General features: G+C 41.1%; 1 pseudogene across 1 annotated transcript; it reads right to left on the bottom strand.

The window, feature by feature from the left end:
* Positions 1-13,576: 13,576 nt before the first annotated feature.
* Positions 13,577-14,417, bottom strand: LOC115896517 (annotated as a pseudogene). The gene has a single exon (XR_004056413.1). The product of XR_004056413.1 is annotated as a BCL2/adenovirus E1B 19 kDa protein-interacting protein 3-like pseudogene (transcript).
* Between the last annotated feature and the right edge of the window lie 311 nt (positions 14,418-14,728).

The raw sequence follows: 14,728 nt of genomic DNA, 5'->3' as shown, positions 1-14,728 counted from the left end.
TCTGAACTAATCTCTCAAACAACCCTCAGTCCAGAATTTTTTTATTTTTATATAACATTCCCTTACTTTTAAAGTCACTTTTATATGGATACTCTGATTTGCAGCCAAAAGCTGCTATATTAGGGATTATCTAATCCAGTATCTGTGTTTCACAGATACAGAGTAAATAACTTGCTCTACACTGATTAAGTATCAGAGCTACAACTCAAATACTAGTGTCCTGATTCTTGCACTAAAGCACTTTCTACCAACCCTTATAGAATATTCTAGCTACAATCAAAAAACAGTAATAAGACCAGAAAGAGGCCTGGCAGGCTCTGAGGAGAAGTCACTTCAGGCACTCAGGGAGAGGAGGGCTCCTGCCAGTGAATACAGACCAACAGGACAGGATCCTAATCAATTGTGAGTGACTCTTCTGCCTTGTTCCTGACCTTGTGTCCCCAGAAAGCCAATTAAAAATAAGCATTGACCATGTCACTGTCCTAGATACACAAAAATAACATTACTGTACATGACCAAAAGTGAACCAGATTCTCTGAATTTTTTTCCAACTTCCAAAAATAGTTAGGACTCTCTGCCAAAGAGAGTGGGGCTTGAATTCCCATGAAAAAAAAATCAGTCCACGGCATTTGCTCCAGTGTAGAAATAATTAAATACACACTGAAGAATGGAATTCTCAGTGCTCTCTCACCCCATCAGCCTGTTTTCTGAAAGTAAACAACAAAAAAAATGTTTTCCAATAATGTGGCAACTGCAATGTAATGAAGAAAGCATTAAACTTGGAACCAGGAAAACTGGATTCTAGTCTATAAGAAACATTTGTTATTCACTTTAGTATCCCAGCATCTGACCCTTTCTTTACTGGTTTGAAGAATCCCTTATCTTAAAACATAGAATCCATCTTTCATTGTATAAGCTTAAATGGCCAGATACTTATTTCTCCCAGCTTCCCTTGCAGCTAGAATTTGGGCATATGGCCTAAACTCCACTGCAATGGCTAATTGTGTGTCAACCTGACTGAATGACAGGTGCCCAGATACTTAGTCAAATGTTATTCTGGGTGTGTCTGTGAGGGCATTTCTGGATAAGATTAACTTTCAAATCAGTAGACAGAGTAAAGCAGATTGCTCTCCCCAGGATGAGTGGGTCTCATCCAATCCATCAAAGGCCTGAATAGAACAAAAAGATGTGGTAAGAGAGAATTCACTCTGCTTGACTTTTAACTGGGACATTAGTTTTGTCCTGTCTTCTGACTCAGACTGGAAGTTATACTATAAACTCTCTTGGTTCTCAGGCCTTCAGCTTTGGACTGAAACTATACCATCAGCTCTCCTGGGTCTCCAGCTTACCCACTGCAGATCCTGGAACTTCCTGGCCTCCATAACCATGTGGGCCAATTCTTTACTTTATGTGTGTGTGTGTGTGTGTGTGTACACATATACATATATAATTCCTATTGGTTCTGTTTCTCTGGAAAACCTTATCCTCAGAAGTACTATCCTCAGATTTTGAACAGAAAGCTAGTGTGGCGAAGAAAGATCCAGAGAGAGTGGGCTTTGCAAAGAGGGGAGGGGAAACAGAGAGTTGATTAGATACTCCTAGTTGAGGTTTGACCTGGAATCACAGGAAACAATCCTGCCACTTGATAGAAAAGACAAGGGGTATGAGGCTTTTGTTTTCTCTCTCAGTGCTGAGGGACTGGGCATTACAGATCCATAAGTCAGTTTTGACCCTTGGCCAGACAGGAAGCCCCATGAGGAGAGAATCTTCATTGGCCTGTTCATTACCATCTCCCCAGCACCTAGCTCAGTGCCTGGAGCCTAGCACCTGTTCATAGTATCCTTTGGATGAATGAAGTCTGCTGTATCTGCATACACATCAGCCATTTCTTGAAAATAGGATTGTTTTGAGATTTTTATGCTGGCCAAATCAAATCTTCCTCAGTATAGGAATACTAAAGAAACCTCAGGCTAACAGAAGGATAATAACTGAAAATAATAATAGAAGAGGTTTAGATTTGGGCTTAACTTTAGGCTTGACATTCATTGGAAGAAGTCACAATATTGAATATTTTCTAATGGTAAAGACTCTAGGGATTGATGCCTTGGCTGGGAAAGTGACATCCTCCAGCCATGTACATTCTCATACCAAGATGAACTGAGATCGAGAGTGACAAGACCTACCTGAACCACCCCTAACCAGATACTCTCAGAAGGGGCTCAACTCTTGTTCCAGTCTTGCTTGTGACATTTTCCTGTTGCCATTAAAGGGTGAGGCATGATCCAGTCAGCAAGCAGATTCCCTTTTTACTATTTAGCTTATAACCAAATCTCTAACTCTTCAATTATTTTCTTGATGCATTTATTACAACAGAGCTTTAGTTCAAAGGTAGCAGAAACTTGAAAGTTAGATTTGTACAAAAATTTAAAAAGCAGCTTGTTTTGCCAGAATTATCTATATTTCTTCAGAGCAGCATGTGGGTGTGGTAGTAGAAAAGGCAGGGCATAAATAGGCCCTCAACAGTCCTTTATTAGAACAGAAACTTCTCTGGGCTGATTCTGTGTGTCCTAATAGGCTTCAGTGTATGACGGAAATAAGAGCTAACACCTGCAAATATTTATTATGTTCCAGTCATTGTCCTAAGCACTTGACCTGTATTAACTGAGAGATTCCTCACAAATCCCTATGAGGTATGTGCCATCATATCTATTTTACAGATGAGGAAAGGCAGATACAGAGAAGTAACTAACTTGCCCAAGTTCACACAGCTAGGAGGGGAGGAACCCAAATTTGAACCCAAGCACCTGGCTCCAGAGTCTGTGCTCTTAGCTGTGGTCAACGTGTACACTAGCTGACAAACCCCACACTGCCTGGCATAGACTCCATGGTGCATACTGGCAACAGAGGAACCAGAGCTAAGTACCAATGGGTAAAGAAGGAGCTGAGGAACAGAGAGCAAGTTTAATGTATTTTTTAAAACACACACACACATACGCGTGTCATGTGTCTTTATAATAGAATGATTTATGTTCCTTTGGGCATATACCCAGTAATGGGATTGCTGAGTCGAATGAGATTTCTGTCTTTAGATCTCCAAGGAATCACCACACTGTCTTCAACAATGGTTGAACTAATTTATACTCCCACCAGGAATGTATAGGGGTTCCTTTTTCTCCACAACCTCACCAGCATGTCTTATTTTTTTACTTTTTAATAATATCCATTGTGACTGGTGTGAGATGGCATCTCATTGTGGTTTTGATTTGCATTTTTCTACATGCCTGTGTATGTTCATTGCATCACTATTCACAATAGTAAAGATATGGGATCAACCTAAATGTCCATCAGTGCTAGACTAGATAAAGAAAATGTAGCACATTTATACCATGGAATGGACATGGATGGAGCTGGAGACCCTTATCCTTAGAAAACTAATGCAGGAATAGAAAACCAAATACTGCATGTTCTTACTTGTAAGTGGGAGCTAAATGATGAGAACACATGGACACATAGAGGGGAACAACAAACACTGGGGCCCATTGCAGGGTGAAGCATGGGAAGAGGGAGAGGATCTAATGCGTACTAGGCTTAATATCTGGGTAATGAAATAATCTGCACAACAAACCCCCATGACACATGATTACCTAAGCAACAAACCTTCACATGTACCCCAAACTTAAAAGCTTAAAACAAATTGTCTTTATTATTTCTGACTATAAAAATAATATGCTCATTGGAGAAAATATAGAAAATGCTCAAAACGTATAAAAAATAAAAATCATAAATCTTACCTGAGTTTGTCTTTTACCCCTACGCACAGGTCTCATTCATTCATTTGCTCACCTCTTCTACCACTAATTCACTATCCATTTGCCAAGTTTCATGCATGGCTCTGTGGAACAAGTAATATTGTACAGGTCACATAAACTAACCCAGCTTGATTAGTTTACAAGAAGTAATAAAGAATATGTAATGATGTCTTATCTACAATTCAAGGCAAGCTGTAACTAAAAGTAATACAATAGACGATGTTTAGGACAGCAAAACAAATCTGTCTGATGCTGGAGTTGTGGGTGCATGCCATCGTGCATTTGTCCAGACCTATAGAATGTACAACACAAAAAGTGAACCCTAAGGTAAACTATGGATTTGGGTGATAATCATGTGTCACTGTAGGTTCATCAGTTGTAACAAATGTACTACCGGGTGCAGGATGCCGATGGTGGGAAAGGCTGTGCTTATATGTGTATGTAGGCAGGACACATATGGGAAATCTCTGTACTTTCTGCTCAGTTTTGCTGTGATCCTAAGATCGTTCTAAAGATAAAGTCTATTTAAACCAAAAAAAAAAAGTTTTCCTTTTTTTTAGTAATGGAAAGTTAAATTAATGCTTTGTGAGTATTTACTGTGGTCCAGAGTTCTAGAAAATTCTACATAATTAATTCATTCAATCCTTACAACAACAGAATGAGGTGAGACTGTATTTAAATCCCCCTTTTATAGATGAGTGAACCAATATGCAAAGAAGCTAACTAACTAACCAAAAGTCACTCAGAGTATATAGTAAAGCCCAAATCCCAACCTGAACAGTGAGCTCAAAAACCTCACTCCTAATCCTGTCTTCTCAGCCTCTGTGGAGATTTAGGACAACTAAGGATGGAGGGATCCCTCAGGTGAGGGAAGGTGGGGTGGGAAGGGGAATCTCCAGTGGGGAGGGGGTGGGGGGAGCATTTGAGTTGGATGAAGAGTGAGCAGGAGTCCTCCTCTCTCCTGTTACTGAAGCAATACAGAGCCTTGTAATAGCTTGCGTTGGAGTGTCTACAGGGGCAGAATGCTAGATTTCGGGCCACTGGGCCCTTCCCAGAAAGAATTGTAACCTCCGAAGCATACCCCTCACTGCTAAGCACTGTAGATCCATTGTGTCTTCAAGTCAGAGTTGCAGATTTCTGTGTTCAGTTGGTCACCTCATCCCGCACCTCCCTCTTCCTTCCCCTGACAGCCCTATCTCAAATCACTTCCCAGCAATAACTTGCCCTTCTCCCTCCAGGGCTGTCCCTGCATTCCCCACACCCTCCCGCTGGCACCTCTGCCCAGGCTGTGGTTTGGCCCCAGAGGTCCGGACAGGACAGGGACAGCCTGAGCTGAACCTCAAGGAACAGGAAAGTTCAGTGTTTGCCTGAGGCATGACGAGTCATTCAGCGGTCAGTAACTCTTGCTCCTTAGCACTCCATCCCTCTGCAGAGACTTTCTCAGGGGACATGGGGACATTTAGGCCTATTGAAAAGACTAGCCTCCATCGGCCTGCTTTCCTCCCTCACACTTCCTTCAAGAGGCTTTAGCAAGATTTATTTCTGACAGAAATGTCTTTCTGTAGACTTTTGTAAACATTCAGTTACTTCACAAGTTTGCTTAAAACTGTACCAAACTGTATTTTATTCCATTTTCAAAAATGATCTGTGGTAGCCTGACTTCAAAGATGGCTGCCATCAATTGCTGCCCTCTTGTAGACACATGCCACTCTTCCATGGAGAAGGGAGGCTGCTCCTGCACATCCTTGAAGATCAGCTGGCCGGTGACTACTCTCGACAGAAGATACGGTGGAAGTGACATTGTGCCAGCTCCAGGCCCTGGTCTGTAAGAGGACTGGCAGTTTCCACTTCTTGCCTCTTGGATCCCTGAAAGACACGGAAGAAATCCAGCCACTGTACTGGAAAGAGGCCACGTGGAGGAACACAGAGGTATCACTCATGTGCATGAAGAAGCCATGTTGAATGTCCAGCCATTGAGGCTTCCGAATGGCTCAACCCCAGACTCCCAAATAAGAACTACTGAGCTGAGCTTCTTCAACCCACAGAACCATGAAAAACAATAATATATTATCGTTTTAAGTCACCATGTTTTGGAATTATTATTATTATTTTTTTACATAGCAATAAATAAATTATGATCATTCACTTTAACCCACTAATTCTAGGAATCTAGAAAATAATCTGAAATATAATCCAATATTCATGATAAAGATATCTAATACACATCATTGCTGATCACCTTAAAAAAAGAGAAAAAACATAGGGCAATAGTATATTGTACATATGATCTATTGTGTAACATTTAAATAATGTAAATAATGCTTAAGGCCAGGCAGTGGCTTATGCCTGTAATCCCAGCACTTTGGGAGGCCAAGATGTGCAGATCACGTGAGGTCGGGAGTTCGAGACCAGCCTGACCAACATGGAGAAACCCCGTCTCTATTAAAAATACAAAATTAGTAGGGCATGGTGGTGCATGCCTGTAATCATAGCTACTCGGGAGGCTGAGGCAGGAGAATCGCTTGAACCCAGGAGGCGGAGGTTGTGGTAAGCCAAGATCGGGCCATTGCACTCCAGCCTGGGCAACAAGAGTGAAACTCCGTCTCAAGTAATAATAATAATGCTTAAGAAGAGTCTTTAATATCCTAAAAGTTCTTTTGACTTTTTAAAAAGAAAGAAAAGAAAATGGGTCACCAAATTATGAATTGTAGATGATCTCTACCACATAATATACATACAAGAAGAGATAATTGGAAGTATATCTGCTAATGTTATCAGCATTTTTAATTGGTGGTAAGATTGTTATTTTCTTCTTTATAGTTTTCTGGGCTTTTCTAAGTTTTCTAAAACAGGATTGTGTTTTTGGATTTCTTATCATAAAAGTAATACATGTCCATTATTTTAAAAAATTCAGACAATTCAAAGGGGCAGAAAGGTAAAGTGATAGTCAACGCAAGCCTACCATCATAGAGATAACCACTGTCAACATTTGAATGTTAACATTCAGAATTTAACATTAATATAAATGTGCATTTTTAAATGTTAGGATACTATATTATTTTATATTCTGATTTTTATACCTGTTTTATAATCAAAAGAAAATACATCTTAATACAGATAATTGTAACTTTTCTCAAAACATCTCATTGCCTTTTATCCCTCCTCTAAGGTTTGCAGAGATGTGTGTATAATGCATAAAAAATGCAACCACAGGAACATACACACCATACTTCAAAATGTATTACACAGTGTAACAACTATGCCTCTAAGCAGTAATTCATATATTAGGAAAGTTGATATTTAGCAAGTTAGAGAAAAAGCTTTCTGGTACTTCCTTTCCTCTTATGATAGCTGGCCTGCCAGGAAGGAATCCTTGAACCTGAGCTCCCAGTCACGGCCTGTGAGGCCTGGTAAGCATAATAGTAACAGGCAGGGCTCTGAGCCAGCCTGCCTGAGTTGGAATCCTCCTTTACTGGTTCTCTGACCTTGGGCAAATGACTGTACGCTTCCATTTCCTTATCTGAAAAACAGAGGTAATTCTACTAACAACCTCAAAAGGATGTTGTACAGATTGACTTGGGCAGTCTATATGATGAGCTTAGCATATTCAGTTAATATCTAGGTGGTAATAGTGTCATTATTCTTTCTTTCCAGAAAAGGTTGTCACATTTGATTTGGCATGAACCCCACCCAGGCAACCAGCATTTAGTCCTTGCCCATATTCTGCATACGTTGTATTGAAATACTTGAATTTAGGGAAAAGAAAAAAAAATCAGCAGCCACTATACAGTATATAGTACTGTACCATAGTATAGTAAAACATCATAATAAGTAATGTCCTACAGTCTATTAATATCCCATGATAAGTATTAACAAAGTTTGGAAATGGAAAAAAAAGATTAGCATTTAGGTTTGTACACATTTTGTCAGTCATTAGATATAATCGCAGCAAGAACAGGAGGACGAGGGAAGAAATGAAGGGTGGCTCCAATGTTTGCATGCTTTCCATATGCCAAGCAGCATGCTCAGGGCAGCTGAAGAACTGAGTCCTCCCTGTAAGCACTATTACCCGTTTTACAAATGAAGAAACTGGGGCTTAAAGAAATTAAGTAATTTGCTTAAGGACACAAATGGTCAAATAGACTGAACCAGGATTTGAAGCCAGTATGTTTGATTCCAAACCTCTGAGCTCAACCATAAGGATAATCTCCCTAACAATTCCATAAAGTAGGTATTACCTTCAACATGACTCAAGTTAACACCTCAGGGGGTTTCCATGTTGGAATTGTCAGTTCATTCCCTCGCACCCCACATATAATTATCTCCCTGCTCAGAAGCTGATTTCATGGCTACCCGTTAAAATTACCTGGACAGGTGTTTTAATATACCAATCGTTTCCACAGAGATTCTAATGTACTAAGTCTAGTGGCCAAGGGCCCATTGGGTGTAATGAGCCAGCATGAAGCAGCACTGGCCTCCATGGCGCTGAGGCTCCCATTGCTTCCAAGGACATTCAAGTAGTTTCCCCAGCCCTTTGATTCCCCAGGGATTCTTTGTCCATCCACCAGCACCTACAGCTCTGGTCCTAGGTCTGCTCTTGTGCTCACCCTCGCTGACTCTGCTCTGTCACCAGTGACCTTAAGTCACTTTCCTGAATGATCCGCCCACCCTCCTCCCCATCTCAAAGCTTCCTAGAAGGCTTTAGTGAAAGCATGTTCCATTCCTTTGTTTCAATGAGCTTGGGAAACCACTCCTTCAGTGATTTAAACAATAGAAAGGAAAACAAAAAAGGAAAAAAAAGGGACTTCCAAAAATCAAACACTTATTGTTCCTAGGAACCTAATCCTATCAGTGAATTTTAAGAATAAAGGAAAACTTAGATACCCCTGCCCCCCAAATTGCCTGGCAGACATTTGTGCTGGCTTTTGAAGAATGGAGAGAGGGTCATCCTGTATCTTGGAAGTCCTGCTGGCCCTGAGGAATTGAGGCTTTTGTTTTCTAAAAGTTACATTACATTTGATCTGTGGAAGACTTGTATTATGTGGATCTTTTTGCTCAGAGTTCAGTTCCTTAAAATCTCAGGCACTTTAACTGCTAGAAGGGAAAACCTCGCTGATTTGTTCACTGGTAAAACCATATTAAAATGTAGCCCCCAACTGATGTATCTAGGGTTTTTGCTTAAAATCATGTGTCAGTTATTTCTATTGACTACTCTCCCTTGTGTGTTCTATATTCACATATGGAATACAATTCTGAAAATACTAACTTATTTTGACCTATTTAAGTCCTCAACTTCCCATTTTGGTTGTTTCTCCCTACCTCAAATAGCTCACAGAGGCATCAATCAATGCAAAACTTTTACTACTTTTAACTGATAAACCCACAGAAAAGGGCTTTTGTTTGGGATGAATTGACAGTTCTCTCTTCCTATCTCTGACAGTTAAACGTCAATGTGGCCACAAGGAAAGCTTTAAATAGTTCAACCTTCAGCTCTGTCTCTGATGGGAACCAGGAATAAGAATGATCTTGTCTGAACAAGATTCTGGACTCTACACAACATTTTTGTAGTCTTACATCCCAGAAGAATCCAAGACTTTAAGCAGAATATAAGAGTTGAAACCATGGTATTGCTGTTCAGGTTCCTCTTAAAAGAGCTTTGACTCAGTTCATCTGCACCTCATTATTAATTTACCTTTTGCTGCGGCAGAGACGGAGAGAGAAATGCACAAGGACCAAATCTCCTCACAGAGGACCTCCTGAGCCAAATGGATGGGCCTTCAACTGCTGTTTGTGAAAAAGCAGTCCCAGACTAATCCAGAATTATGAACAAATTGTTCCAGCAACACAAGGCTGCTTTTTTCCGAAAGCGGCCCTAAAAAGAATACATAGAAAAATATGGGTCAAACAGGACTTCAGAAAGTTACTAAATGCAGCAAAAGCACTAAAAGTTAGATAACTAGTCACTTAGGGGTAACTTACTGATTTGAAAACAATGTGACTGAAAATTCTGAAATCCTCATACTTTTTATTAGCTATTAAAAATCACCTATAACATTATGTATGAACTGTAATTCATTAACATCTTCTGGAGAAGACAGAATAAGACAAATGTGATGTGCTAAGATTTACAGATAAAATGGAATAAATTGGAATCAGAATAAGCAAACCAAGAGGTAGACCAGGTCATTGCATCATTTAATTACACTTGTTTAAAACTCCTCCACAGATATAGATATAACTGTCTGTACACAATTTTTTCTGGGTTAGTAATATGAACAATGATTATGTTTAGCTTTTATGTTACGCTCAGTTGAGCTTATTAATCATATGCAAGTGACAGTTTAACATAACAAGTGTTATCTAGGCAGGGAGGGTATAAACCATTTTAATTTTTTCTATTTTTTTATATTAAGAACCTAATATGTCACTTAAAAATTACATATCACCCATCCTATTTTTCCAAAAATTAAGGAAGAGTTCAAAACCATCTTACTGAAGTCAGAGCTAGTAGAAAAATATTATGCAAGACATTTCTAGAAATCCAGATTTTTTTCCCATTAGCATTTTTACTTCACTATCGATTAATGATGAGATTTAAATTAGTTTTGTCTATGTTTTTGTTTTAGTTGAAAAAAAAGCTTTGAAATTACAAAGGAAAATAAAAAGCACCTCAAGATCCACCAGAATAGGAAGTTTTCTCAATGCTAAAAAGTTGTCATGTGATCATATTTTAATTAGAACTGTGGTTAGGGGCATCCAGGCATGGTGGCTCATGCCTGTAGTTCCAGCACTTTGGGAGGAGAAGCAGAAGAATCAGGTGAGGTCAGGAGTTCGAGACCAGCCTGGCCAATATGGAAAACCCCATCTCTACTAAAAATACAAAAATTAGCTGGGCATGGTGGCACACACCTGTAATCTCAGCTACTTGGGAGGCTGAGGCAGGAGAGTCCCTTGAACCCAGGAAGCAGAGGTTGCAGTGAGCCAACATTGTGCCACTGCACTCCAGCCTGGGCAATAGCAGCAAGGCTCTGTCTCAAAAACAAAAAAAAAAAAACCCTATAATCCAGAACTGTGGTTAGTGGGGTGGAAATCTAGTTTCATAAACTCTACTGAAAATTTTGAGTATAGTATACTGTTCCTCATAGATATGGGTACTTTTGCATTTTTTTGTTCCTCACAAAGTATTACTGTTTCATTTTTTTTCTATTGTCTAGCCCCCAAGACCCTTGACTGAAGACCCAGTCAGCAATCTGTGCTGGGTTTGAATTCACCATTAGCACCTGGGGTAACCTCAATCCACAGAATGTAAGAAGACAAGTGAGGCAATGTTTGTGGAGTCCAGCGGCTGAACCCGCTCTGCTCCAGAAGAAATGCCCCAATTGTCTTTCCTAAGCAAAAATTGCCACGACTCCCCATAAACAATCAGTTGTCCATTGAATGTTATAAATAGACTTTAATACACAACCAGCTGTCTGAGGGAGAGTTTATAACTGTTGACCAAAGACACAGTAGGGAAGGGAAATGAGAGATTTCCACATAGCAGGAGAATGACTTGTCTGCAGTCTGCAGTGAATGAGGTTGCACACAGATCTCCCATTTAAAATATGTCAGCATGCCTTGAACTCTAGTGAAAATTATGGGGACAGTACAATGGGCTTCATGTGGGAGTCTGTTTCAACAGATACTGTATTCTTCTCTCATGGGCACCCTTGAATTCAGGATTGTGAAATAAGTGGCGGTTACCAGCAGATGTCCTGTAAAGTGCTGGTCACAAGAGATATTTTCGATGATACAGAACAAGATGCACTAGTTTAACTGTGATAAGAACTAATCTCTTACCCCATTTCTTTTCCATTTCCTGTTGTTTCCCTTTATCTTTTCCAAGATGACTCTGCTTCTTGCACAACCTCGTTGACAACCACCCTCTATGAAAGAGTGTTCCCGAGCATCTTATTTTAACCAGAACCAGTCCTTGGGGCGAGGCGGTATCTCAAAGATCTGATCAGGTGTGACAGAGAACAGGTCTCTGGGCAGCCAGCCATGGGCACAGGCCTCTCTGTACTGCAGCAGATCCTCCCACAGCTGCTCTGAGTTCTGACCAGCCAGCCAGAGACAACTGGATGTGGTGGAGGGTGAAGGTGGATGCAGGCATTATCGCAAAGCTCAGTAAGACTAAGCTGGGGAGGACAACAGGGGTGAGACACACAAATGTGGGAATAAAGACAGTGGCACAAAAGAAAGGCACAGGGGAGCAGGGATCCATCAGGAAAGATTTAGCAGAATGTTCCTTCACTCTGTAAAATAAATAGAGATGAAGAAACAAAAAAGGTCAATTTTGATAGAAAATAGTATGTTTAGTGGCCAGGCACAGTGACTCATGCCTGTAATCCCAGCACTTTGGGAGGCTGAGGCAGGAGGATCAGCCTGGTCAACATGGTAAAACTGCATCTCTACTAAAAATACAAAAATTAGCCAGACGTGGTGGCACATGCCTGTAATCCCAGCTACTCTGGAGGCTGAGGCAGCAGCATTGCTTGAACCCAGGAGGCAGAGGTTGCAGTGAGCCGAGATTGCACCACTGCACTCCAGCCTGGTGACAGAGTGAGACAAGAAAGAAAAGAAAGAAAAAGGAAAAGAAAAGGAAAGAAAGGGGACAGAGTATGGTTAGTGCATGAACTGTGTGAAATATGATTTGGGACACTGAAAAATTTCAAATGCATTCCTAGTTTGATTCCCACACCTTAAATTTTAAAGCTATGATAAATTTTCTTTTTGTTTTTTTTTTTTTTCGTTTTGAGACACAGTCTCACTCTGTCGCCTGGGCTGGAGTGCAATGGTGTGATCTTGGCTCACTGCAACCTCCACCTCCCGTATTCATGCAATTCTCCTGCCTCAGCCTCCCAAGTAGCTGGGATTACAGGTGCACACCACCACACCTGGCTAATTTTTTTGTATTTTTAGTAGAGATGGGGTTTCACTATGTTAGCCAGACTGATCTTGAAGTCCTGAACTCGTGATCTGCCCACCTCGGCCTCTCAAAGTGCTGGGATTATGGGCGTGAGTCACCATGCCCAGTCTAAGTTTTCTTTTAAAAATTTACTTTCAAGATAAAAATAAGCCTATCATGATTGTGTTTGAACTATCCAGAGTTAGCACCCATCCTATGATCTCAGTTTACCCTTAAATTAACATAGGTGAGAAAATTCATTATTCCAGTTCAAGTTAGAGAATGTCTTTTTTCCTTCTGGCCAAGAGACGTACAATTTAATGCCAGGGCCTAGTTTTAAGAATTAGAAGTTCTTCTATTTTAAAGATGGAAAAATTTGAAACTGAGTAGTATGTTTCTAGAGAAACAAAGATTTGAAATCCTGGATCTGTAGATGGCTACTTTTTTTTTTTTTTTTTTTTTTTTTTTTTTGTTTAAATAGTTTCTCTATTGCCCAGATATTTTTTCTGTATATCAGAAACATTTTTGAGATTTCTCTCTTTGCTAACATCTGAGAGAGATGGTAGTGCAAGAGTAAAATTTATACCATGAATGATACAGGTCTAGTCTGGTGGTACTAATTAGAGATAATAGCATTGTTGACAAAATTATAATCTGCTGGTGGCATTTGCGGAAAAGAAGCCCTTGCAAATTTCTAAACAACAGTAAACTCTGTTAGGAAATTCTAAAATGTCTTACAGGCCAAAAAGGGTATAAGGTTAGTAAAATGTCTCAACAGAGTTTGAATAAAATACTGGATTGGAGAGTTACTGGAATTGGATATGTAAAAACAGGGTGGTAGGTTGGGTCATGCTTACAATGGTCTCAAGTTCAAATAAGCTACTGTGACAATACACCACTTCACAGGTCACACGCATTTCCAGGGGCTTTTCCTTTCCCTCAGTAGGTGCTGGCAGAGGGTGTGCTCAGTCGCTTTCCAATATAGATGCCTAGCCCCAAAGCCAAAACATGAGAAAGGAAGAGAGATGGAATGAAGACCTTCAGAAATTCTGCAGAGAAAATACCCCCTTTCTTCATGGCTCCACTTTTCCTCATGCTTAAAGACACAGAACGTTTAGGGTGTCTGAAGTGGAACTCCTTGGGTGGAATGTTTTCGGGTCTACTGGACCAGTCTGACACCCAGTCCGCACTTTTCTTCAAAGCCTCAACTTCCTTCTCTCCTTCTACAACTTCTTCTTCTGACTGAGAGCTATGGTCCCTGCTGGTGTGCATTTCCACATCAAACATGATCTGCCCATCTTCTTGTGGCGAAGGGCTGTCACAGTGAGAACTGCCTCTTGAACTACTCTGTCCTGATTCATGTTGTGCATCCAGTAGAATCTTCTCCATGTCTCCATTGTGGATGGAGGATGAGGACGGTACGTGTTCCAGCCCCCCATTTTTCCCATTGCCATTATCATTGCCATTGCTGCTGCTCATGGGGAGCTCCACCCAGGAACTGTTGAGGCCGGCCGGCTGCAGCAGAGACTGGCCACTTTCCTCGCAGTTGTTGTTGTTGTTGTGCAGGGGTGGCGGCGGCTCGACTAGGTGGGACATCGTCGGACAGCTGGCAGGGCTCCGGCAGCAGCAGGACCGTCTCAGGATCCCAGGCAGCAACACCGGCCGGGCGCGGTGGCTCAAGCCTGTAATCCCAGCACTTAGGGAGGCCGAGACGGGCGGATCACGAGGTCAGGAGATCGAGACCATCCTGGCTAATACGGTGAAACCCCGTCTCTACTAAAAAATACAAAAAACTAGCCGGGCGACGAGGCGGGCGCCTGTAGTCCCAGCTACTCGGGAGGCTGAGACAGGAGAATGGCGTGAACCCGGGAGGCGGAGCTTGCAGTGAGCTGAGAGAGCCGGCCACTGCACTCCAGCCTGGGCGGCAGAGCAAGACTCCGTCTCAAAAAAAAAAAAAAAAAAGAAAACCATA

Source organism: Rhinopithecus roxellana, chromosome 3 (assembly GCF_007565055.1).
Source record: "Rhinopithecus roxellana isolate Shanxi Qingling chromosome 3, ASM756505v1, whole genome shotgun sequence".
NCBI lineage: Eukaryota > Metazoa > Chordata > Mammalia > Primates > Cercopithecidae > Rhinopithecus > Rhinopithecus roxellana.
The sequence above is the reverse complement of the archived record's forward strand: the minus strand, read 5'-3'. Positions and strand labels throughout refer to the sequence as shown.